Source organism: Lissotriton helveticus, chromosome 2_1, assembly GCF_964261635.1.
Source record: "Lissotriton helveticus chromosome 2_1, aLisHel1.1, whole genome shotgun sequence".
Lineage (NCBI taxonomy): Eukaryota > Metazoa > Chordata > Amphibia > Caudata > Salamandridae > Lissotriton > Lissotriton helveticus.
Genome location: NC_136059.1, coordinates 1496130638 through 1496155080, shown reverse-complemented (window position 1 = coordinate 1496155080; position 24443 = coordinate 1496130638).

Below are 24443 nucleotides of genomic sequence, written 5' to 3'. Positions count from 1 at the left end.
TACTTTCTATTGTCTAATATCTCATTTTCTTATAATATCGTCGCTCTGCACTACTCAGTAAAACCCCAATTGCCTCCCTACCTAATATTAATTCATATATTGAAGGGGAGTTATCATTTCTATAGGAAGTATTTTGTTCATTCACTGCAGGGTCAAATATAATTGCCATTTGAGTTAATAAGCAGGACCAGTGATAATACCTTATGTTGGGTATCCCCAAACCTCCTTTGCGGCAACAATATACATTTTAAGGATCTCCTAACCTTTCCGTGTTGCCATAGAAAATTCATAAACATAGCTTCTATTGATTTAATACGTTTTTCATCTATTAGGAAGGGAATAGCCCGAAATATGTATACGATCTTTGGGAACATAGTCATTTTGAGGACGTTAGCGCACCCTACTATTGACAGATGTAGTGTGTCCATTCTTTTCAGATCTATCTCCATCGATTTCAATATTGGGGCAAAGTTGTCTCTGATGATATGATCAGGTAGAGCATTAATCGTTACCCCTAAATATACAGCCGAATCGAAGAACCTCAGATCCGATTAAAAAATATTGTGGGAGCATAGTACTTGGGTATTTCCTTCAATTAGACGATAACCTGAATGTCTCCCAAATTACTTGGTGATATCAACCAAGGCCCGCAGAGCTGCATCCGGTTCTACAGAGATAACCGCCAAATCATCGGCATATGCCAAGATTTTAGTTTCAAAGCCCTTTGTGATTACTGGTTTTATTATTAAATTATCCATTATCCGCTGTATCAAGGGATCTATATAGAGAGCAAACAAAATGGGTGAGCAGGGGGACCCCTGCCGTGTCCCTCTTGTTATATAGATCTTGTCTGAACTTTCACCCATCATTTGGATCTTAGCAACTGGATCTGAATACATCGCTTGGATAGCCTTACGAATTCTTGGTCCAAACCCTCTTCCCTCCATCACTCCCCACAGATAATCCCACCTAACTAGGTCGAATGCTTCTCCGCGTCGAGGAGGATCATTGCCAAACCCCCCCCCCTCCCATGCTCACTAAGCCACTGGAGTCAAGCTATCCTGACTGAAGACGGCTGATAGCCAGAAACCGGTCTTAGGATGCTTGATTCCGGTCCAGGGAAGACATGGCTTGGCAGTTCGGGCTGGACTGTTCCCATGAGGCACAGGGTCAAGACGGATTTGCATATGGCCATGTCTGAACTGGGGTGGGTTGGTGAGCAAAATGACGATGGATTAAACCCAGATCTGTGACTGGGGGTGAATGTTTTGCCATTGTGCATCATTCCATCCATCATCTTGTGTGTTTTGCTGTTCACTCTATGTGGGAAGGGTATGCCAAGACGTGGGTCCCGTGCTCACTAAGCCACTGGAGTCAAGCTATCCTGGCTGAAGATGGCTGATAGCCAGAAACCGGTCCTAGGATGCTTGATTCCGGTCCAGGGAAGACATTGCTTGGCAGTTCGGGCTGGACTGTTCCCATGAGGCACAGGGTCAAGACTGATTTGCATATGGCCATGTCTGAACTGGGGTGGCTTGGTGAGCAAAATAACGGTTGATTAAACCCAGATCTGTGACTGGGGTGAATGTTTTGCCATTGTGCAACATTCCATCCATCATCTTGTGTGTTTTGCTGTTTACCCTATGTTGGAAGGGTATGCCCAGACGTGGGTCCTGTGCTCACTAAGCCACTGGATTCAAGCTATCCTGGCTGAAGACGGCTGATAGCCAGAAACCGGTCCTAGGATGCTTGATTCCGGTCGAGGGAAGACATGGCTTGGCAGTTCGGGCTGGACTGTTCCCATGAGGCACAGGGTTAAAACTGATTTGCATATGGCCATGTCTGAACAGGGGTGGCTTGGTTAGCAAAATAACGATTGATTAAACCCAGATCTGTGACTGGGGGTGAAAGTTTTGCCATTGTGCAACATTCCATCTATCATCTTGTGTGTTTTGCTGTTCACCCTATGTGGGAAGGATATGCCCAGACGTGGGTCCCGTGCTCACTAAGCCACTGGAGACAAGCTATCCTGGCTGAAGACGGCTGATAGCCAGAAACCGGTCCTAGGATGCTTAATGCCTGTCCAGGGAAGACATGTTTTGGCAGTTCGGGCTGGGCTGTTCCCATGAGGCAGAGGGTCAAGATTGATTTAATATGGCCATGTCTTAACTGGGGTGGCTTGGTGAGCAAAATAACGATGGATTAAACCCAGATCTGTGACTGGGGGTGAATGTTTTGCCATTGTGCAACATTCCATCCATCATCTTGTGTGTTTTGCTGTTTACCCTATGTTGGAAGGGTATGCCCAGACGTGGGTCCCGTGCTCACTAAGCCACTGGAGTCAAGCTAACCTGGCTGAAGACGGTTGATAGCCAGAAAACGGTCCTAGGATGCTTGATGCCGGTCCAGGGAAGACATGGCTTGGCAGTTCGGACTGGACTGTTCCCATGAGGCACAGGGTAAAGACTGATTTGCGTTTGGCCGTGTCTGAACTGGGGTGGCTTGGTGAGCAAAATAACAATGGATTAAACCCAGGTCTGTGCCTGGGGGTGAATGTTTTGCCATTGTGCAACATTCCATCCATCATCTTGTGTGTATTGCTGATCACCCTATGTGGGAAGGGTATGCCCAGACGTGGGTCCCGTGCTCACTAAGCCACTGGAGTCAAGCTATCTTGGCTGAAGACGGCGGATAGCCAGAAAGCGGTCCTAGGATGCTTGATTCTGGTCCAGGGAAGACATAGCTTGGCAGTTCGGGCTGGACTGTTCCCATGAGGCACAGGCTCAAGATTGATTTGCATGTGGCCATGTCTGAACTGGGGTGGCTTGGTGAGCAAAATAACGGTTGATTAAACCCAGATCTGTGACTGGGGGTGAATGTTTTGCCATTGTGCAATATTCCATCCATTATCTTGTGTGTTTTGCTGTTCACCCTATGTGTGAAGGGTATGCCAAGACGTGGGACCTGTGCTCACTAAGCCACTGGAGTCAAGCTATCCTGGCTGAAGACGGCTGCTAGCCAGAAACCGGTCCTAGGATGCTTGATTCCGGTTCAGGGAAGACATGGCTTGGCAGGTCGGGCTGGACTGTTCCCATGAGGCACAGGGTCAAGACTGATTTGCTTATGGCCATGTCTGAACTGGGGTGGCTTGGTGAGCAAAATAACGATGGATTAAACCCAGATCTGTGACTGGGGGTGAAGGTTTTGCCATTGTGCAACATTCCATCCATCATCTTGTGTGTTTTGCTGTTCACCCTATGCGGGAAGGGTATGCCCAGACGTGGATCCCCTGCTCACTAAGCCACTGGAGTCTAGCTATCCTTGCTGAAGACGGCTGATAGCCAGAAAGCGGTCCTAGGATGCTTGATTCCGGTCCAGGGAAGAAATGGCTTGGCAGTTCGGGCTTGACTGTTCCCATGAGGCACAGGGTCAAGACTGATTTGCATATGGCAATGTCTGAACTGGGGTGGCTTGGTGAGAAAAATAACGATGGATTAAACCCAGATCTGTGACTCGGGGTGAATGTTTTGCCATTGTGCAACATTCCATCAATCATCTTGTGTGTTTTGCTCTTCACCCTATGTGGGAAGGGTATGCCCAGACCTGGGTCCCGTGGTCACTAAGCCACTGGCGTCAAGCTATCCTGGCTGAAGACGGCTGATAGCCAGAAACCGGTCCTAGGATGCTTGATTCCGGTCCAAGCAAGGCATGGCTTGGCAGTTCGGGCTGGACTGTACCCATGAGGCACAGGGTCAAGACTGATTTGCATATGGCCATGTCTGAACTGGGGTGGCTTGGTGAGCAAAATAACGATGGATTAAACCCAGATCTGTGACTGGGGGTAAATGTTTTGCCATTGTTCAACATTCCATCCATCATCTTGTGTGTTTTGCTGTTCACCCTATGTGGGAAGGGTATGCCAAGTCGTGGTGCCGTGCGCACTAAGCCACTGGAGTCAAGCTATCCTGGCTGAAGACGGCTGAAAGCCAGAAACCGATCCTAGGATGCTTGATCTCGGTCCAGGGAAGACATGGCTTGGCAGTTCGGGCTGGACTGTTCCCATGAGGCACAGGGTCAAGACTGATTTGCTTAAGGCCATGTCTGAACTGGGGTGGCTTGGTGAGCAAAATAACGATGGATTAAACCCAGATCTGTGACTGGGGGTGAATGTTTTGCCATTGTGCAACATTCCGTCCATCATCTTCTGTGTTTTGCTGTTCACCCTATGTGGGAAGGGTATGCCCAGACGTGGGTCCCGTGCTCACTAAGCCACTGGAGTCAAGCTATCCTGGCTGAAGACGGCTGATAGCCAGAAACCGGTCCTAGGATGCTTGATTCCGGTCCAGGGAAGACATGGTTTGGCAGTTCGGGCTGGACTGTTCCCATGAGGCCCCGGTGCAAGACTGATTTGCATATGGCCATGTCTGAACTGGGGTGGCTTGGTGAGCAAAATAACGATGGATTAAACCTAGATCTGTGACTGGGGGTGAATGTTTTGCCATTGTGCAACATTCCATCCATCATCTTGTGTGTTTTGCTGTTCACCCTACGTGGGAAGGGTATGCCCAGACGTGGGTACCTTGCTCACTAAGCCACTGGAGTCAAGCTATCCTGGCTGAAGACGGCTGATGGCCAGAAACCGGTCCTAGGATGCTTGATTCTGGTCCAGGGAAGACATGGCTTGGAAGCTCGGGCTGGACTGTTCCCATGAGGGACAGGGTCAAGACTGATTTGCATATGGCTATGTCTGAACTGGGGTGGCTTGGTGAGCAAAAAAACAATGCATTAAACCCAGATCTGTGACTGGGGGTGAATGTTTTGCCATTGTGCAACATTCCATCCATCATTTTGTGTGTTTTGCTGTTCACCCTATGTGGGAAGGGTATGCCCAGACGTGGGTCCCGTGCTCACTAAGCCACTGGAGTCAAGCTATCCTGGCTGAAGACGGCTGATAGCCAGAAACTGGTCCTAGGATGCTTGATTCCGGTCCAGGGAAGACATGGCTTGGCAGTTCGGGCTGGAATGTTCCCATGAGGCACAGGGTCAAGACTGATTTGCATATGGTCATGTCTGAACTGGGGTTGCTTGGTGAGCAAAATAACGATGGATTAAACCCAAATCTGTGACTGGGGGTGAATGTTTTGCCATTGTGCAACATTCCGTACATCATCTTGTATGTTTTGCTGTTCATCCTATGTGGGAAGGGTATGCCCAGACGTGGGTCCCGTGCTCACTAAGCCGCTGGAGTCAAGCTATCCTGGCTAAAGACGGCTGATAGCCAGAAACCGGTCCTAGGATGGTTGATTCCGGTCCAGGGAAGACATGGCTTGGCAGTTCGGGCTGGACTGTTCCCATGAGGCACAGGGTCAAGACTGATTTGCATATGGCCATGTCTGAACTGTGGTGGCTTGGTGAGCAAAATAACGATGGATTAAACACAGATCTGTGACTGGGGGTGAATGTTTTGCCATTGTGCAACATTCCATCCATCATCTTGTGTGTTTTGCTGTTCACCCTATGTGGGAAGGGTATGCCTAGACATGGGTCCCGTGCCCACTAAGCCTCTGGAGTCAAGCTATCCTGGCTGAAGACGGCTGATAGCCAGAAACCGGCCCTAGGATGCTTGATTCCCGTCCAGGGAAGACATGGCTTGGCAGTTCGGACTGGACTGTTCCCATGAGGCACAGGGTCAAGGCTGATTTGCATATGGCCATGTCTTAACTGGGGTGTCTTGGTGAGCAAAATACCGAAGGATTAAAACCAGATCTGTGACTGGGGGTGAATGTTTTGCCATTGTGCAACATTCCATCCATCATCTTGTGTGTTTTGCTGTATTCCCCCCTCCCCCGCAGCATGAATATCAAACAAAGTGATTGCTCGTCTTATATGATCCGTGGTACCAGGGTCAGGAATGAAACCATGCTTCCAGGGAGAGACCAGACTCCCAATGATCCTCCCCAATCGGATTGCAAGAATTTTTGCATAAATGTTATTGTCCGTGTTTATAAGGGATATGGGTCTATAGGAGCCCGGATTTACTTTTGGCTTCCCCTTCTTATGGAACACCACTATATTCGTATTTTTCCATGATTCAGGTATTTTACCCGTGTTTATGATCCCGTTAAATAGACCAAGAAGCAATGGGGTTGTTTCCTCTAATACCTTTTTATATACTTCGAGGGGTATGCCGTCGGGGCCCCCGCCTTACCTAATGCTAGGTCTTGTATGGCTCCCAATAATTCATCCAGAGTGATGTCCTTATCCAAGATTTCCCTGTCCCCCTGATCCAGTTTAAATCCTGACTCCCCCAACTCTCCTGTTGGTATCTCTACGGTTAATTCCCCCTGATATAGTGTTTGATAGTACCTTTTAAAAACATTCAGAATTTCCAGAGGTTCAACATAGTCCTGGCCCTGCTCTACAATGCGGGTTACAAAATCTTTGGAGGCAGCCTGTCTAATACGAAGTGCAAGCGCCCTTCCCGCCTGTTCACCTGTCGCGTAGAGCCTACCTCTCTGCGCTTGATATTCAAAGGCTGCTTTTTTGCCATTTGTTTATGGATTTCCGGTATGATAGAGCTAACTCTTGCTTGACTTTCTGTCCCCTCTCTACCCTGCGATATATCTTTCCCATGTCGTTCTTCCGCTTCTTCTAATTTATTCACTAATTGTTCCCTCTCTAAACGGATCACCATATTTCCTTTGCTTGTTACAACCCTCAAAATGTCGACAGACGACAGGGTGTCTGTTTTCGGCTTCTGTTTGATTAGTCCCCAGTCCCCTCTATCGAAGATTGTTTTCTAGACCTGTGGGCGCTGATCTGCATATTTGTTTTTGTACTTCTGAGAAGTATACATGACTTGAACCTTATCGGTACTCCGCGATCAATCTGATGTCCATTGTAAAAGTTTGATTCTGATGCCCACGGCCGGCTTTAGCACTGGTGAAGCCTGGGACGACGATCATTTTTGGTGCCCCCACACCCTATGACCATATCCTCGAATTCTGTCACTACCTCTAAGCAAAAGTACCCCTCAACTCTCCAATCAGAAGATACTGTTCAACACAGCTCCCCCAATAAGGTCAGCACCCACTCCAAAGGTCAGCACCCAGTGTGGCTTCACCAGTCACACTGCCCTAAATCTGTCTCTGCTGATGGCTCCCCCAAATACCAAGGTGGCAGGACTCTCATCAGTTGTGGACTAAGGAGTTGATCAATAGGCTCAAAGGGCTTGACACAAGGCTTGATTCATATTGCTTCCCTCAATTAATGCTTCCTTGATTACCTTCTTGAGGGTGCCCATAATTCGTTCAACAACACCTCTGGCTTGGGCCTTTTGATGCTTGACAATGAGTTGAACAAGAAATTCCTTGAATTCTATGCTCTTGGAAGGCGGTCTACTACCGGACTTGAGAATAGTGGGGATGCCCCATGCAGTAAAAATGTCATCCAGCTCCTCAATGACTTTAATATTAAATAATAATAATACTATTTTGTCATGGGTTGTCGATGATAAGTCTTCCACCAAAGGAAAACAAAAGTATTCATCAATGACCAACATGAGGTGATGTCTATTTCCTAGAGGCCCAAAGAATTCCACTGTAACTCTCTCTGGGGCTTGCGCAGGTAGGTCAGACATTGTCAGATTGGGCTGCATCATCCTAGGAGATAAACAGCTACAAAGGTGGCATATTTCAGCTCTTTCTCAACTCGTTTATCTAGGTGAAAGAACCACGCTCAGTCTGTTAGAGCTCTACTGATGGCTACAATGCCACAATGTCTATCTTTGGCTAATTCAATGACTTGCTGTCTCAGTCTCTCAGGTATGATGTTTCTCGAGCCTCTCAATATGATACCCTCTCGAGTGATGGATAACTCATCCTGTACATTTTGTACCTTTTGGAATTCAACATCATCAGCAAAAGGCTGAATGTTTTTCTTCCAAGATTGTATCATATTGAGGTCTTTGAGGATGAGAATGCCTATATCTGCTTTGGTAGCAGCAAACATCTGTTCAATGGATAGAGCTGTTGGTGTGCTGAACCTCAGAATGAAATTGATATACTCTTCATTCACTTTGACTGTTGAGCTGGGCGATGTAGCAGCACTCTGCAGGCTTTTGATCTTTTACCGACTTGTGCACAATCACACATTGTGCTCTTGCAGTCGCTTCCCCCACTTCGCGATGTGAGATGGTATCTTGGCTTTTAGGTTTCCAATGAAAGTGAGCCATGCCTGGTGACCTTTAATGATATTGAAACGTTTCCTATATAGAAATACATGACAATTTTTGCAGGCTCACAATACAGCCAGCCTCTCCTTTTCCGTCTGAGAATAGGCATGTTCTAGTTCAGACAGGCTTTACTGGCATAGGCCACAATGTGTTTCTTGAGCATTTGAATGGCCATTGTCTTGAGCAAGAAAGGCCTTCAGCCCCACTGGGCTCACATCTACTATGATCTCAATTCAGTAAAATACCTGTATTTCGGCCACCTGGTCCATACAAGTACATAGAGGAATAACAAGACATAATAAATAGAAAAAAAAATACAGTTTGACAAAAAGCTTAGTCATATTACAAAAAATCAAAAATAGTAGACTCCAATAACTGCTCTATAGCAAATATTAAAGAAGGTCAAAGCTAAAACCATAACAGTATGTGCAAGAGTGCAATAATTTACATGAGGAAGAGCACAAGTGATATAGCAGTGTGGTGCCAGAAAAACAGTGCAAACACCATCGCACTCCCTCTCTCACTCTCTTCCACTCACTCTTGCTCTCTGACACTCACTCAGTGTTTTTGCTGTTTCTGCTTTCCCTTTTCGCCGCTTTCACCAGCTGGCAGCTGCTTCCGAGAGCGGGCGCTGGAGCTCAAGCAACCTCTAGGACTCGAGTGCTGCTCTCTAGGGGTGCCGCCGTCGGAATCTGAGTTTCTGCGCCCGGCCTGCAAGTCTTCAAGCCTTCAAGCTCCCGGGTCTCGAGCGCTGCTTACTTCCTGCAGCCAGCGCCGTTACCAGACCGGTCGCTGCACTCCCGATATTCCCCCCTCCCTCCGCCCTGCCACGGTAAGACCACAAACAGCGTCCTGCGGGCTGCCGGTTGCGGTACAGCTCGTGGTTTGGGGTACGCGGCCGTGGGTTGTGGCGGAGGGTGAGGGGGTGGGGTAGTGCTGATGGAGCACAGTGAGGCTGGTTTGGTGCAGCTGGCGCGACCAGCGGAGCGACCTTCGGCCGTTGAAGCGTGGTGGCTGACTGCGGGACACAGTGGCGTTCCTCATTTCTCAACTTCCTGCCTGTCTGCCTGCCTGCGTTGCTCACCCACTGCTCACCGACTGCCCACTCGCCCAACTTTCTCAACTTGCTTCCTGCTTGCTCCCTGCTTGCTTGCTCTCTTCTCCTGCCTGTCTCCCTGTTTCCCTCTCACTCACAGTCTCATTGCCCGCTTTTTTTTTACAGTCTATTGCGGTGCTTAGGAGCCTGGGGATAGAATTTGGGGTTTGTGGAGTCAGAGGAGGCACAGGAGCGGCTGCTAGCTCTTGCAGTGTTGGGTCAGTTGTAGGGCAGGTGCAGGGCAGGTGTAGGGCCCTCAACCGCAGGCTTTACGACCAGAGAGGCGCATTGGCCTAACTACGGCTTTTGGCCCTCAGAGGAGCACCCAGAGAGGCTCACAGAGAGCTAGATGTCAACCTTGGAAAAACGCAATATCAGGAAAAGCAGCGGTTACAGCCGTCAGTCAAAACAGCTACTTCAACTAAATCAGCCCATAGCATCTTGCACGCAATAATGCGGTCCGGGAAGACAAGGCAGCAGGCACCAGTAAACCCTGCCAAAAGAATGAGGAGGGCAACCAAGTAGACACTAAACAAGGGAAGTGCCGAAGCACACCGAGGACAAAAGATGAAGCATTCAATCTGATCTCTCTGCTTTTTACCAGCCCTGAACCCTCAACAAACGGGATGGCAAGTAGTTCAAGCTGTGACCCTAACTTGCCCAAGTCAAGTTACCAACCTAAAATATACACAAAATTTTCATTTATAAAGGATGCCGGGCCAGTACTGTGTTTAAATAGCGGTAAAGTAACTAACCTCCCCGACCCACTCCAACCTTTCAAGGTACACCAAATGGAACACCAGTTGGTACAACAGCAGCAATGGCAGCAGCAGGGGCCAAACTGTAGAGGCTTATCAGTTGCTGGCAAAAGCCATGGTCGTGGCGATGCAAACCCTAAAGAGGGAACAGATGCACTAGCCATAATCAAGGAGGCAGAGACCCAAGGAATGGAGGCAAACGATCACTTAGGATATGACGACCTGAATCAATTGGAGATAGTCCTGCCTATAAACATCGCAATAGATAATGAGCGCAGGTACAACACGCCTGGACAGGCGGCGAGCCGTAGAGCAATAACCGCAGAGGGAGCAACAGAAGGTATCAAGAAAAAAAAGGGGAAAGCACCAACAACTGCATCCCCTACAAGCACGTCAAGGATGGATCCTTGGATAAAATTCTACCACAGCAATTGGGAGGAGAGGTGGACGCTTCAGAAGAACAAAAGCACAGCACATCGCTTCACGGATCCTTACAGCGACCAGATACGCCGCCGAAGGCCAAAACGGAAGATAGCCCCAGTGATAACCCTTTCTCCTCCGGTACTCTTGGGCAGGACTCACCGGAGAGACTTGGGACACGTGAGCACAAGGAGGCGTGCACGGCTAACATGAGCACGGCTAATATGGGGAAAGTAGATAGCGAAGACTCCTATAATATAACCAAAAACATCGAAGCCCGAAAAGCACCATCAGCACAAGATGAGCACGCTCAACTAACCCGGGGAAAACCTAAACTCAACATGGTCTCTGCATTGTCGCAGCTCAATCCAACTGTAATACACAAAGGGCGCCAACACGATTACTGATGTCTCAAGAAATTGAACCAGCGTCATCATTTCTTACACCTGAAGAATGGGAGGAATTAGTCGCGTCATATTCCACTGCCACTGGTGGGGAGGCAGAAAGAAGAAATAACAGCTCTCCGAAGCTCAACATGGAAAAGGAAAATCACAAGACAAAGATGATATCTGGTCCACTCTGCTGCACACAATGCAAATGTCTATGAACGCATTGCAGTATCAATCAGATAAGATGGACCTCCAGTTGTCAGTTCTCAACTCACTCTCCATTTTTGTTGCTAGCATAAACGATAAGCTGGCAGACCTAAACAATCTGATCAAGAGGGCACAGTCAGAAACACAATTTGTCCAGGCTAGCAGCACCTGCTTAACAATTGTGGACAAGCTAGCAACATTACCATCAGCACTGGATAACCTCCTTGCCGACATAAGGAAAGCAGTGCCAGCCCAACAAGCGCCGGGCTTGGTCCACACCAGCATCAGCGGGCAACCAACAACAAACCTAAGTAAAGTCCAAAGACCCAAGGCACAGGCTAAGCAAACTGCAATTGCGGCCCAAATATCACATGGCAGGCAGCTTTGCGAGGGTGGGGACTTACCCATATCAGGGCTAAACAACAGGGCACTAACCAAAGAAGCAACAGCACCCCTGACAAGCAACACCTCGCAATCCAGAAAATCCCTGGAAAAACAGGTACCGACTAAAGGTGCACAAATTTCCTCCAAACAGCAGAGAAAACAAAGGAGGAAGGGGTGATCCCAAAAAACTCACGCAGGTATTGCCGCATAGCACGGATGGAATTTATAGTCCCCGGGTTGCACCAATGGATGACCAACAAGTCTCTTCTAGTAGGGAGGAAGAAGACACAGTCCCGGGTCAGGAAGAGAAAAAGAGTCCAATCCAGGAAAAAGCACTAGAAAATAATGAGTGAACAACTGCCAATGAATTAACAATTGAAGGACTGGAGCAGAAATCAGGGAACAAAAGTAGGAGCTTGACAGGGGAACCACCAATAACAACAATAAAGGATTGGGCACTCAATAAGGCAATACAAGGGCTAGCAACATCATTAACAAAAGGGCCGACGGAGACAGCAGGTAACAAAACAACCCCACAGAGTAGCATTTGCACGGAGGGGGAGATAATTATAATGTCAGCGTTAAGTACGGAGAAAGCTTCAGCAAACAACAGCTGGCTACTCAGCCTGACTATACCTTCACGGGGGCCATCACCGTTAACCAAGGTCTCAACATTGACAGAGAACATCCCAGACCAACAAATAGGGAACTCAGGCGCAACAACAACAATCATGTTTTACCCAGAGTATATATCAAAGGGACGGGTTGATACACTAAACAGGGGCAACATCTTGCATTTACTAAGGTCCATCAACACCTTAAAGAACATAAAAACCACCGACCTGGAGTCAGTTGAGTTTAAAGAATCACCTGATTGTCCAGGAACAAAGTTAATAAAAACAGTCTGGGCTACACCAGACCTAGCCGAGAGAGTCCTAAAGGAACAAACTAGATTCAACGAATGGGGCATTAAACTTCGGCCACTTGCAAAACCAAGGTATCCTGATCCCTTACTGGCCGAATCAAAGTGCCTAGAAGAAAACCTTTGCTCTGGACAACCGAGCCCACGATTATTCTCAGTGCTGCGAGGGGCATGCAGCAACATCACAGAGTACAGGGGAAACAGAGAACATAATGCGCTAAGGGCACACTCGGACAGAAGCAAACCCACACCGGAGGGGAGCAGGGTATCCAGGACAATAAACATCACAATTGAAAGACCATGACACTCTAAGCATAATGCCCCTCCATATAAGAACTCTCTGAAAATCTGCTCCTGGAATATCAATGGGCTGGGAGACAGGACCTCGGACTTGGAACTGCTATTTTATCTGCAGAAATTTGATATAATTTCGCTCCAAGAAACATAGAGTGAAGTACCAACGGCACTGCACGGCTTTAACATGCTCTATCTACCGGCAACAAGAAGCGCTGAATTCGGCCACAATAAGGGAGATCTAGCTACATACAGCTCCATAAGCAGCATTTACGCAGCAGAACCTTTACCATACAACTTAGCGCCACCAAATGAAATGCAAGTAACTTGAATTACCCTACAGGGGAAGACAAGTAAAGAACATATAATACTTGTAAACCTCTATCTGCACCCACGTGATAAAAACAAAGGAGGAACTGGTGAAAATAATAACGGAAGAGAAAACAAATAACTGAATAATTACAGGGGACTTCAACCTAAACATGCTCAGGAAAAGAGCTGATGACATCCACTCAGAGGAGGATCCATTTGCTTGGGAGGAAGTGCCTCAAGACATCAACACAGACGGAAGACTCACAAAAATCTCGAAAAATCTATTGTCGTTCTTAGAGCAACTGGGCTCACGTGCATTAAATGGCAGATTTCCTTTAGATCGTCCACAAACAGCAATATTTAACAACGCAGTAACAAGGTCCACAATTGACTATACATTCTGCTCTCGCTGCATGTTTACAAAAGTAAAAAACTATCGCATTGGGAGCTTAGATTTCAGCAATCACTTACCCCAGGAAATCACGGTAGAAGAGCCATCAACATACAAAATGCCCCCAGCAAATACACTCTGCTCAGAATATACCAACAACGAGGGAAGAGTAAAATGTAGCACCAATGATCCCGAAGGCCTCCTCTTTTGCGAAACAACTCTGGGAAGAAGGGGAAGCAGCCAACCCGGACATAATTGGAGGCTGGGAGGCCTTCACAAAAGCCCTACAAAACAGCTATGGAGATATAAAGGGACACTCTTGAAACAGGAGAATTATGTGCCATCAAAACCTATGGCCAGGCTCCAACCCATGGAATAACGCCAAATTAAAACAGCTAAAAGCACAGATAAACTTCATACTATGGAGGTTGAAGAAAGACCCCTCAGCATTATAAGAACTGAGGCAGTTAAAAGCTACCCGCAAAAAACGTATTTGGCAAAACAAAAAGGAAGCCGAACAATCTCTTTGGGCCAGACTCCTGTACGACATCAAAAACAACAATAGCGCACAATTTTGGAAGAAGGTAAAGGCCCTATCTAACCCGCAAGGTCAGTGCATCAGCTCCAAATGCCACAGAAGAAGCATGGATAACTTACCTCGAACCACACTTTAACAAAGAACAGAGTCCCCAAATTGGCTTAAACAACCCTGCGCCTAGTATGGAAATTCAACCATTCCAAACAAACTCTAATGCAGATCATAAACACCCAAGTTCGCAAAAGAATCTTGAAAGGCAGACATGAACAAGCTCTGGGTCCAAACGGGATTCTGACCATATTATTCAAACAAGACCCTGAATTTTGGCCTACAGTTCTAAAACTGATCTTTGACAGAATCCTGCAGACATCAACAGTACCATCATCGTGGAGGGGCTCAATAATTTCTCCCATCTACAAAAAAGGCAACAGGAGTCATCCAAAGAGCTATTGGTTGGTAGCTCTTCTGGACAATGTAGCCAAATAATATGCCGGGGTACTCCTCCAAGAATTAACAACATGGGACACAGAAATTTAAGCAATACCCTACAATCAAACCGGTTTCTGCAGAGACATGGGCACTAACATCTCCGTCCTCTCACTAATGATAGACGCTGCACTTGTAATTAAACAGCCCCTGTACATCTGCTTCATTAATTGCAGTTCCGCGTTTGATCATATAAACAGAAATATTCTGTGGCAAAAAATGTTAGGTATCCCATCATTGCTCCTAAAACAACTAATCCTTCTGCATAGTAACACCTGGGTACAAGTAAAGTTGGGGGCAGGAGACCATCTAACGAAAAAGATGAACATAACTTCAGGATTAAAACAAAGTGGTGTACTTGCCCCGACACTTTTTAATCTATTCATGGCCGAGCTTTCAGTCCAACTTAATGGAAGCAATGCGCATGCCCCTAAGCTAGGAGGCCGTCAGTTATCCAACCTCCTATACGCAGACGACTTAGTATTCATCAGTCGGACACCCATAGGATTACAACGCCTGCTGGACATTACATTGCAATACTCAGAGACCAACAAAATAAGCATTAATCAAGACATAACAAAAGTCATGTGTGTAAAAAACTGGAAAATAAAAATAAAATACAACTGGCTCCTGGCAAAAGTCAAGCTTGAAGTCGTACAAGACTACAAATATCTGGGGGTCATGATCGACAATAAAGGCAATTATAAAGCACAATGCAAGGCAATAAAAAAGAGGGGATTAACAACAGCTGTAGCATTGAGAAACCTGAAAAATATGACTGCTGGACCAAGCTTTCTCTCCCTGTGACCAAGGTGATACAGTCTAAACTAATTCCATCAGTCACCTATGGAAGTGAAGTCATGAGAGGGAGGGACACGGAAATATTGAACGGCACCATCGCAAGAGGATTGAGAAAAATATACGGGCTGCCTGGATGTATATCTCCAGTGCAAATGAGGCTCGAATTCGGAATACAAAGATAAGAGCTGGCCCGTAAAGGAGCTTTTGTTAAAACCTGGTTCAAGATCAAAAAACGGCAGCCAGAAACGTTAAACTCCTACCTGTAGAGAGAAATAGAAACCTGCCCTGCTAGACACTACTTGGACACTGCACTGGACCAGTTGGGGTTACGGCAAATCTGGGCAACGTCGGGGACCATGGAAAGCTTAAAAAAAATGGTAAATAATACTGTCAAAAAAGAATCTATCTTACAAGACAAAGCAGCCTTGACAGAAAGTTCATATGGCTGGCTCACTATACAATCCTACAGTAAAGCGACTCCTCAAACTTACCTCCTTTCTAACTTCTCCAAACCCACCAACGAGAAGCTTCTGAAATTCCAGATAGGTTTATTACCATCTGCATATCATCTGCCCCCTTGGTTGTGCCCTCCGAAGCCACCAATGTGCTTTCTGTGCGGGGAAGGAGAGGAGGACATAGTCCACATCATAACCATTTGCCGTGAGCTGATGCGGGAGCGCCGGTTACTAACCAGACCTATCTTTAACAAAAAACAAATACGGTCGTGCAGATAAGCGGTGTTTATAAGCTTCTCTGGCGAAGACACTCAATTAAGCTGCTGCCTGGTAAAAATTTTTAACTGTAGCTGACCTCAGATTAAAACAGATACCACCGGATCATCAAAGAAGTTGCACTGGAATTGAGTAGGAGACGTCCTGTTAACCTTTTGCGCAACATCTGTAACAGTGTTTTAAGCACATAATTTTAAGCATTTTTGCACATGTAAGCCTCAAGGAAAAGCATCAATAGGCTAACCATAGGATATTTTTGCACAAATCAATGGATGTTGATGCAGCACTATGCACTTAAAACTTGCACCTATTTGCCTGCCCTCACTCTGTAGCCACGACTCTGACAAGAGGGGTAATTTGATCTCATGAACTGCTGCTAAACTCTGCAAACACAAATGAAGAAACAGGACTGTGGGTCACCAAAGCCGGGAGAGTGGATCTTTTCTGCAATCGCAATGTGTGGTTTTAATTGTGGCTATCAGCCTTTTAAATTGATGTTTTATTGTTTATAAGAGATGGCCAACTTTTGTAATGGTTTCAATTAACTGTACAATAAACATATTACTTACTTACTTACCATCATACTAGTGATGGAGGAGAAAAGCCGTTCTCCTAAGTATCCACATAGCACCTCGGAACTTGGCAATTGAGATGGCAAATATGTGGCGCCTCTCCGCTCTGAGTATGTAAAGAGCAATAGGGTGACTCCGTACACCTAAGAACGTGCATATAGGAGCTAGACAAGTTCTATAGGGTGAAGCGTAAGCTGGCCATGCAAAAAAGACATGTGGCATGCTCGCCTCAAAGGAGTTGCAAGCCGGGTAGGCAGCAACTCCCCCATTAGCCCGTTTGGAGGTGAACACTCTCAATGATAGGGGGCCCACTCTGAACTGAAATCATAACGTTCTGTCCAGTGTGACAGACACCTTGTCCCACAACAACTCATTCCCACAGGAGGGCCTAAAATCAATGATTTTTCTTGATATCTTGGAATGGACCGCTTTTCGGGGTTCATTGCTCATTGTGATTGCCAACTAGTGCTGTTTCAAAAAGACCTTGGACTGGAAGTTAGTTGTAGCTGGGTGCACCCACAATTTAGGCAACCCAATTGAATAAAGCATCTCTTTGATTTTAGAGAGCTCGGGAACCTTACTGAAATGGTTGGCTTTCATTACTTCCTAGAGGACAAAAGCATAGTGGGCAGGTTGGGGAGTAGACCATAGATGGCTCCAATACTGTAATGGATGCAGCCTGATTTTAATTGCCAACCCTCAAACTACCAGGTCCATGAGGAGTGGATAAAGTGGAGAACTGGAAGGGAGAAAAGTTAGATTGCTCCTAAAGTAGTTTTTAACTTTAGCTATTACCTCTGTTTTAGAAAACCCGAAGTTCAGCCCTGTAAAGGGCCAACCCCAATGCTTTTGTCTAGTTGATTTGCAGTGTGGGTGTGATAGGCCTAACATGGGAGATAAAATGTTCTTTGAGTAATGTGTCAAACACCTGCTTGCGTTTTATGGCCACTTTGTTGACACAGAAAGTTCAAGTCATGCCTCCAGAGAACGTCATACCAATGTAAGTGAAAGAGTACACCTTTTCAAGAGGGACTCCCCCGATGGCAGTCCTCCTTTCATACAATTTGTCTGGATTAAACAACATCAATTTGGTTTTGGGAGTGTTGATCTCCAAGTTGCAATCAAGGGAAAACTAATTAAAGCGAGTCAAGAGTTTCTGGAACCTGCTCAGGGTCTTTGAAATCAAAGTGCCATCCGCAATAGGAGGATGGGAGTTTTGACTTTGGCCAATGAGGGGACATCCATATAGACCTGGGACAGAAAATGCACTGTGTCGTTTATAAATAACGAAAACAGTGTGGGAGCCAATAGGCATTCCTGGTGGACTCCTTTAAGGACTGTTATCCTGCCAGTCAACTGGCCATGGGCACCCCACATAATTTGTACATTATAATCCTCATGTAGATGTGTTTGTAACAATCAGATGCAAGGGGGCATAGCCAAATTAGCAAGGGTCTTCCAAAGACCAAGCAGAGGGACTAAATCAACAAGCATTTTCAATGTAATCGGTTTCGCCTTTGGGACCTTATATGTATTTAGCTATGCAGCACATTAGCCTGGATGCTGAAACATCTACTGTTCTTTAACAGGCAGGGAAAGTAAGCACCAAACTGTGTGACACGTCAGGTATGAGAACACATGGAGAGAAATATTTCCTTGCGTACATGTACACATGCTGAATTTGCAGATGTGTTTATGCATAAGGGTGCTATTGGAAAGCTGAGACTCGTGCAGCTTCCCAGTAGGACTAGTTCTTTTGTGAATTTTACATTTTAAAAAGATATAGCTTCTCCAAGAAGAGAGGTAAATCTACTGATGAAATGTTCACTCTTTTGAGAAAATGTCCCACTGAATAATTATTGCAAGTTTTGTGGCATTAAAGTTAACCTTGTCTCAAATGCCTCTAACTCACCCTATTTAGCAGCGACTGGTACAACACCCTTCCCCGCCGCTGCCATCCTTGACAGCAATTGGCACAGCAGAATGCACTGAGACCTACAACGACAGACACATAAATCCAACACACTACACTTCAATTCACCCAGCCAGCCAGACACACAAGAAATATAATAAAGGAAGACAGCTCTAAAGGCAACATTACATGCACGCCCACTGCAGTATAAGAAGAAAGACACAGACTCACACTCACACACAAAGACAACTCAAACAGCACTGCAAGTATTGATACTGAATGCTCCCAGAAAGTTACACCTGCAAACAAATATGAAAAGAAACACAGCGATACATACCCCTGTTCACTTGAGGTGCACACAAATACATTCTCACAAAATGCAAACACCCTGGTCCTCCCAAAGGCAGACCAACACCACAGACCATTGCACACAGCACTGTTTCTTATCTGATCCACAAATCAGTGACAAACAACTCGACAAATGCACACAGCAGACGCACTGCTGTATGCGGTAGAGGGCGCGGTGCTGAATGGAGAGGGCTCGTTTTACCATTGCATGTACTGCACATTGCCAGACAACGCCATTGAAAAAAAAACAAAGGACAGTGTCTATCTTCTTCAGCAGACTTAAATAACATATATAGAAAATCTCCCGCTGCCAGCAGGATAGGTAAATATAGTGTATACATGCACATACAGGGGGTGCCACCCACTCCAACCTTATGTGGAAACATGTTGTTCTGAGAATGAGAGCAGTGGGGAATCAAAGCACAAGGTTAAATGACTGATTAGCCGGTATTGCACTGTTATATCTTGGACCTTAAACGTTTAATGTACTGTCTTATTGTTACACACAAACACATACTCGTGCAGCTATATAGCCATTTATTGGTGCATAGCAAGCATGCACTGGGTATTAATACATGTGTGAACACAGTCCATCCCTAGGGGAACGCGCATGGCCACCCTCCCTACTGAAGCCATCTGGGTGGGGTTGCTGCATTGTTCTTCCTTCAGTATGACCAGGGACTGCCGAATCCCCCCTCTTCTTTAATCAAACATTATTAATATGACATGAGAGGGATTTCTTTGGAGGCGGGGGACATACAACCCCCAGATGTATTTATTAAACATACAAATAAAACAAATTGAAATGAACAATATTTACACGATTACGCAGAAAATGTTCCATGACATTGATTACAATTGATATATACAGATATCAGATGGCTAATCTTAACATAATTCTAGTACAAGTTATTTCCTATCCAAATCTAACATATTAACCATAATCATGAAAGAGAAACAAGTTCAGCTAAATCAGATAGTAACAATAATTAGAGATATTCGAAATAACAACCCCACCTGGGAAGTCATCTTAACAGGTGATTTATATTCAAATCTAATCCACACGCCAGATGGGGACGAAAAGCTTGCTGCAGATAATGAATTCTGGAATGTCACACCACAAAATCATCTTAAATTAGAGCGCCATGATCCAGCTGGTCAACAACTGGTAACAACCCTGGAATATCTTGGCCTACGGTTTCTTAACGGGAAAACTCCAGGTGATAATCTGCCACAGCATACCCATCTAGGGGGCTCGACCACATCAAGACTCTACTATACAGCAGTCTCACTTCCATTATTGCCCTTTGTTCAGCAATTTTCAATTGAATTTACATCAAAAAGCGACCATTCATACCAGCACATCTATTTTGACTTAAAACTTACCAAACATCGTAATACTAAGATAGTCATAGAAGGTTCTTCCTCCACTAATCTGAATAGATTGAATTGGGAAATGGCCAACATTGAAGATCTTCAGGTAAAAGTTCAGAGAATAACAATGGGAAGTGAATCAACTATAGGTAACCAGATAACAAAATGGGAGAGCTTCATGGAAGAGTTAACAACAATCATGTCCACCTCCCAAAAATAAATACAGGCCTCAAATCATAATATCCCACTTCCCAAAAATTTGGTAAAGCTCAAAATAGAAATAAGGAGAAACGCAAGAGCATTAAAAAAGACAACTACGTCATCAGAAAACTGGGCGCAAAGACAGAATCTCAAGAAAAAGTCTAAAAAGGAAATGTGGGAATATAAAAGATCTCTGAAAGATGACTTCTGGGCAAAATTACTGTGCACGGCAAAGAATACCAACTCAAGTGCATTCTGGAGAATCATTAATGGTTTAAACCATCCTGCAAATCCAACAACATCAAACGTCCAAGAAGCAGATTGGGTTGCATTGTTAATAAAGAGATTCTCGGATGTAACACAAGCTCGGCCCAACATATGCTCAAATCAACGAAATAACAATAAAAAGGTCACACAAAGAACAACGAGCTCCGTAACCAGTGGCAAGCATGTAACTTCCTGTACAAATGTAGTACACCTGAAGGAAGAATGTAGTACAATTCAACTATCAGATGCGGGTAAACGGTCACCAACGTCCCATCTAGAAGATGCACAATTAATGGAGAGCGACGAGACAGATGACTCGCTCGGACTCCCTAGTTTCCGTGATGAAGACGTAAGGAGAATACTAAGGAAGAGTCGCAGCAGCTGAGCTCCAGGCCCGAACGGCATCCCCCCAATAGTTTTTAAAGCTGATCCGGATTTTAGAAAAACTATTCGACGAGATAGAAAGTAAAAACCTAATTCCATCAAGTTGGCAAGGCTCAATAATTTCACCTTTCTTCAAAGGAGGAGACAGAACATCTCCAGCAAATTACGGATTGATCACCCTCCTGGATGTGGATGCAAAGTATTATGCATCCTTACTTCTCGAAGATCTGACTAGCTGGTCCGATGGCACAAAGAGAATCCCGCTAAATCAAACAGGCTTCAGGAAGGGGAGCGGGACAATGACAAACATCTTATCACTCTCAGTGCTAGCCGACAAATACCTACGAAAGAAAGAGCAGCTGCATCTCTGCTTCAATGACCTAAAGGTGGCCTTTGACAGCCTAGACCGCAATATCCTATGGAGAAAACTGCGCAGTTGGAATATTCCAGAAAAAACACTCAGAGGAATCCTGCTCCTCTATTCCAACACATGGATGGAAGTAAAATTGGGAGACGGGCACGGCTTTCAAGAAAAATTAAAACCAGCAAAGGGCTTAAACAAGGCTGTGTTTTGGCCCCACATCTTTTTAATCTTTTTATGGTAGACCTAGCATCAAGTCTTAATAAGATTTCATCCCATCCACCCAAACTAGGCTCTTTACCTCTAACTCATCTATTCTATGTTGACGACGTCGTACTGATGAGTTTAACTAAGATCGGCCTTCAAAGGTCACTTGAGGGTTTGGCGGAATTCATAACCAATAACAACTTGGAGATAAACACCGCAAAAAGCAAAATAATGCTCATCACCAGACGACGGACAGTCAGTCAACACGCCCAATTGGAGGGAAAAAGGATAGAAGCTGTGCCTAATTATAAGTACTTGGGCTTTCACTTCGACAATCGACACAACCATCAGCAGCAAAAAACCTACATTGTCCAGAGAGCAAATGCCCTTTCGCTTGCCTTCAGGTCTCTAGCAAAAAAGCTCAAGGGGCCATCATATCAACTTTTACTGGCAACAATAAAAGCGGAGGTGCTCCCAACGCTTTCATATGGCAGCATAGCCCTCCATGGGATAGATGCGGACTTGCTCAACAAAGTGTAGATGGCTATTTACAAGTCAACCTTCCAAATCAATCAGGGCGCTTCACCAGCACAGATCAGATTAGAATTTGGAGTACTAAATGAAACACTGGGCAGGCAGTATGCAACTATCAAGCATTGGCATAGCTTGAAACAGAATATAGAAGCGTCAGAATAGCACAAAGCGTTGTGGGACGAAATACAAACCGACGCAAAGTCCCCATACATTCAATTTTTAAATAAAGCCCTAAAAAACACCTGCACAAGAACCCTCTGGGAAACTAATTTGCCCTACCAGGCCTTCAAGCAAGCCATAAATAAGTCAGCAAAATTCCATTCACTTCTAGCTGCCAAAACCACCTTCAGTACAAGAAAACACGCTTGGACGGTCATATCCAAATATAAAACACTCACTCCAGCTCCATATCTAACAATTACCTTTCCGGTCCACAGAAAACAACAGCTAATGGCGTTACGCCTGGGAACATTTCCATCCATTATGGACCAGCCAACCTGGGTCCATGATGGACCAAAAGCTTGCAGATTATGTGGGAGCAGTAAGGAGGACTCCATACATCTTGTTTGCATTTGCCCAAATCTAGCTCATGCACGAGGCATCTTCCTAAAAAAAGCCTGGAACGACCGAGGCATAAGAACGTGCAGATCGGCGATCGTGGCAACCCTAAATCCAACTGACACTCGTCTGAACTGTCTATTAACAAAATTCCTTCTGGCTCATGTACATGCCCTTAAATGTAACTCGGTACCCTACATAGAAAAGGGCAATAGGACGGTTGACTCTGCGGTAGAGGGCTCCCCCAAACTTAACACTTTTACATGGATCAACACATGTCTTCTGATCGATTTTTAACTTGTATATTGTGCATATTAAGATGTAATTTTTTTTTTTTTAAAGAAAACATTTGCACTAAACATAGGAATTTTTAGGTTTCGGGGTAAATAATAAGATCTTTAATTGTAGAACAAGATTTTATACAATGTTTGTTATGGTTTTAATTATTGGAAACAATAAAACTCCTCTTCTTCCTTCCTTCCTTCCATAATCATACAGTAATCACTTTTCTGCGTATCCTAGTTAGGCCTACGGCAAGGTCACTAACTGGTGTCAGATCCTTATCACTTAACCATGACCTCCAGTCGGAGTGTGCATGTGCAGAGGGGCCCGTTTACCGTGAGGGTACTTCCCCCGCTGTTACCCCCATACGCTCTATTAACTCCATTAAAGGGGGCCCTTGCATCTCTGCGCCGTTTACTGGCGTCATTGAGCACATGCGGGGTGACCAACCAGCCTAGAGAAAGCTTGACTCCCCCCTCCCCCTCACCCATCTAACCAACATGCTGTAACTGCCCCTGGAGTTCTAAGAGAGACTACTTGTCCCTCCCCTTGGACGACCCCATTCAAGAATGGCCCCACCCTCTAAGGACCTTAAATTTACTGCTCACCAATCGTGACCTTACCGCCAATGGCCAGCGTACTTGACTGACTATCTGGCTCCCCATACACTCCCTCACTGAAAGGTCATGCCCTGTCCTTAAACACTCCCTAGCCAAGCCACTATATTTTTGAACAGTATTTAATCCCCTACCCTAGTCAGGTGGACCCCGTCTTTTAAGAAGCACGGCTTTCCTCTATCTTATTGTTGATCCTCCTTACTGAGTGATTCAATGCTTTTACAGAATCCCCCCCCCCATTGAAATCTGGGTCCCACCTGAGACCATACTATGATGCACCCCTGGCATGTGTTAGCTAACCAACCCATCTCTGAAATGATGTCTAATGTCAGGCCCCTTCTCCCCAGGTTTACCAGATCATTCCCACCTAAGTGTAGGATAACGATGCTGATTGGAGCCCCATGTTTACCCAAAAGATCCGTAATGAAACCCATGAACTGACATATGGCAGAGCCCCCATTTTCCATGAAATTACACCCTAAAAACCGGCCTGTTCAACTTATCCTCCCTGAAGATTTCATTCTCACAGACACAGTACCAACCCTATGGAATCTCTGGAGTCCCTGTCACAGCGCGTATCTCGTCTATAGACATGGAAAACCAACCCACTTCAAAGATTAGTGTTCCTGACCAACCCCCCTTTCTACCGAGTCATTCAGAAGTTGCAGGATACCAATGCTAGGGCTGGCTTACTCATACGCATTTGAAACACCATCTCGGAGGCCCTACCTGGCCTCAATTTATAGCATCACGGTGCGCCGGATGCTCATGTTGCCCCAGACCATGTCACTCATTGCTGATGCAACTGTACCATTGCAGGGTTACCCAAGGAGTGCCCCACAGGCCCCACGCTCTCCCATACAC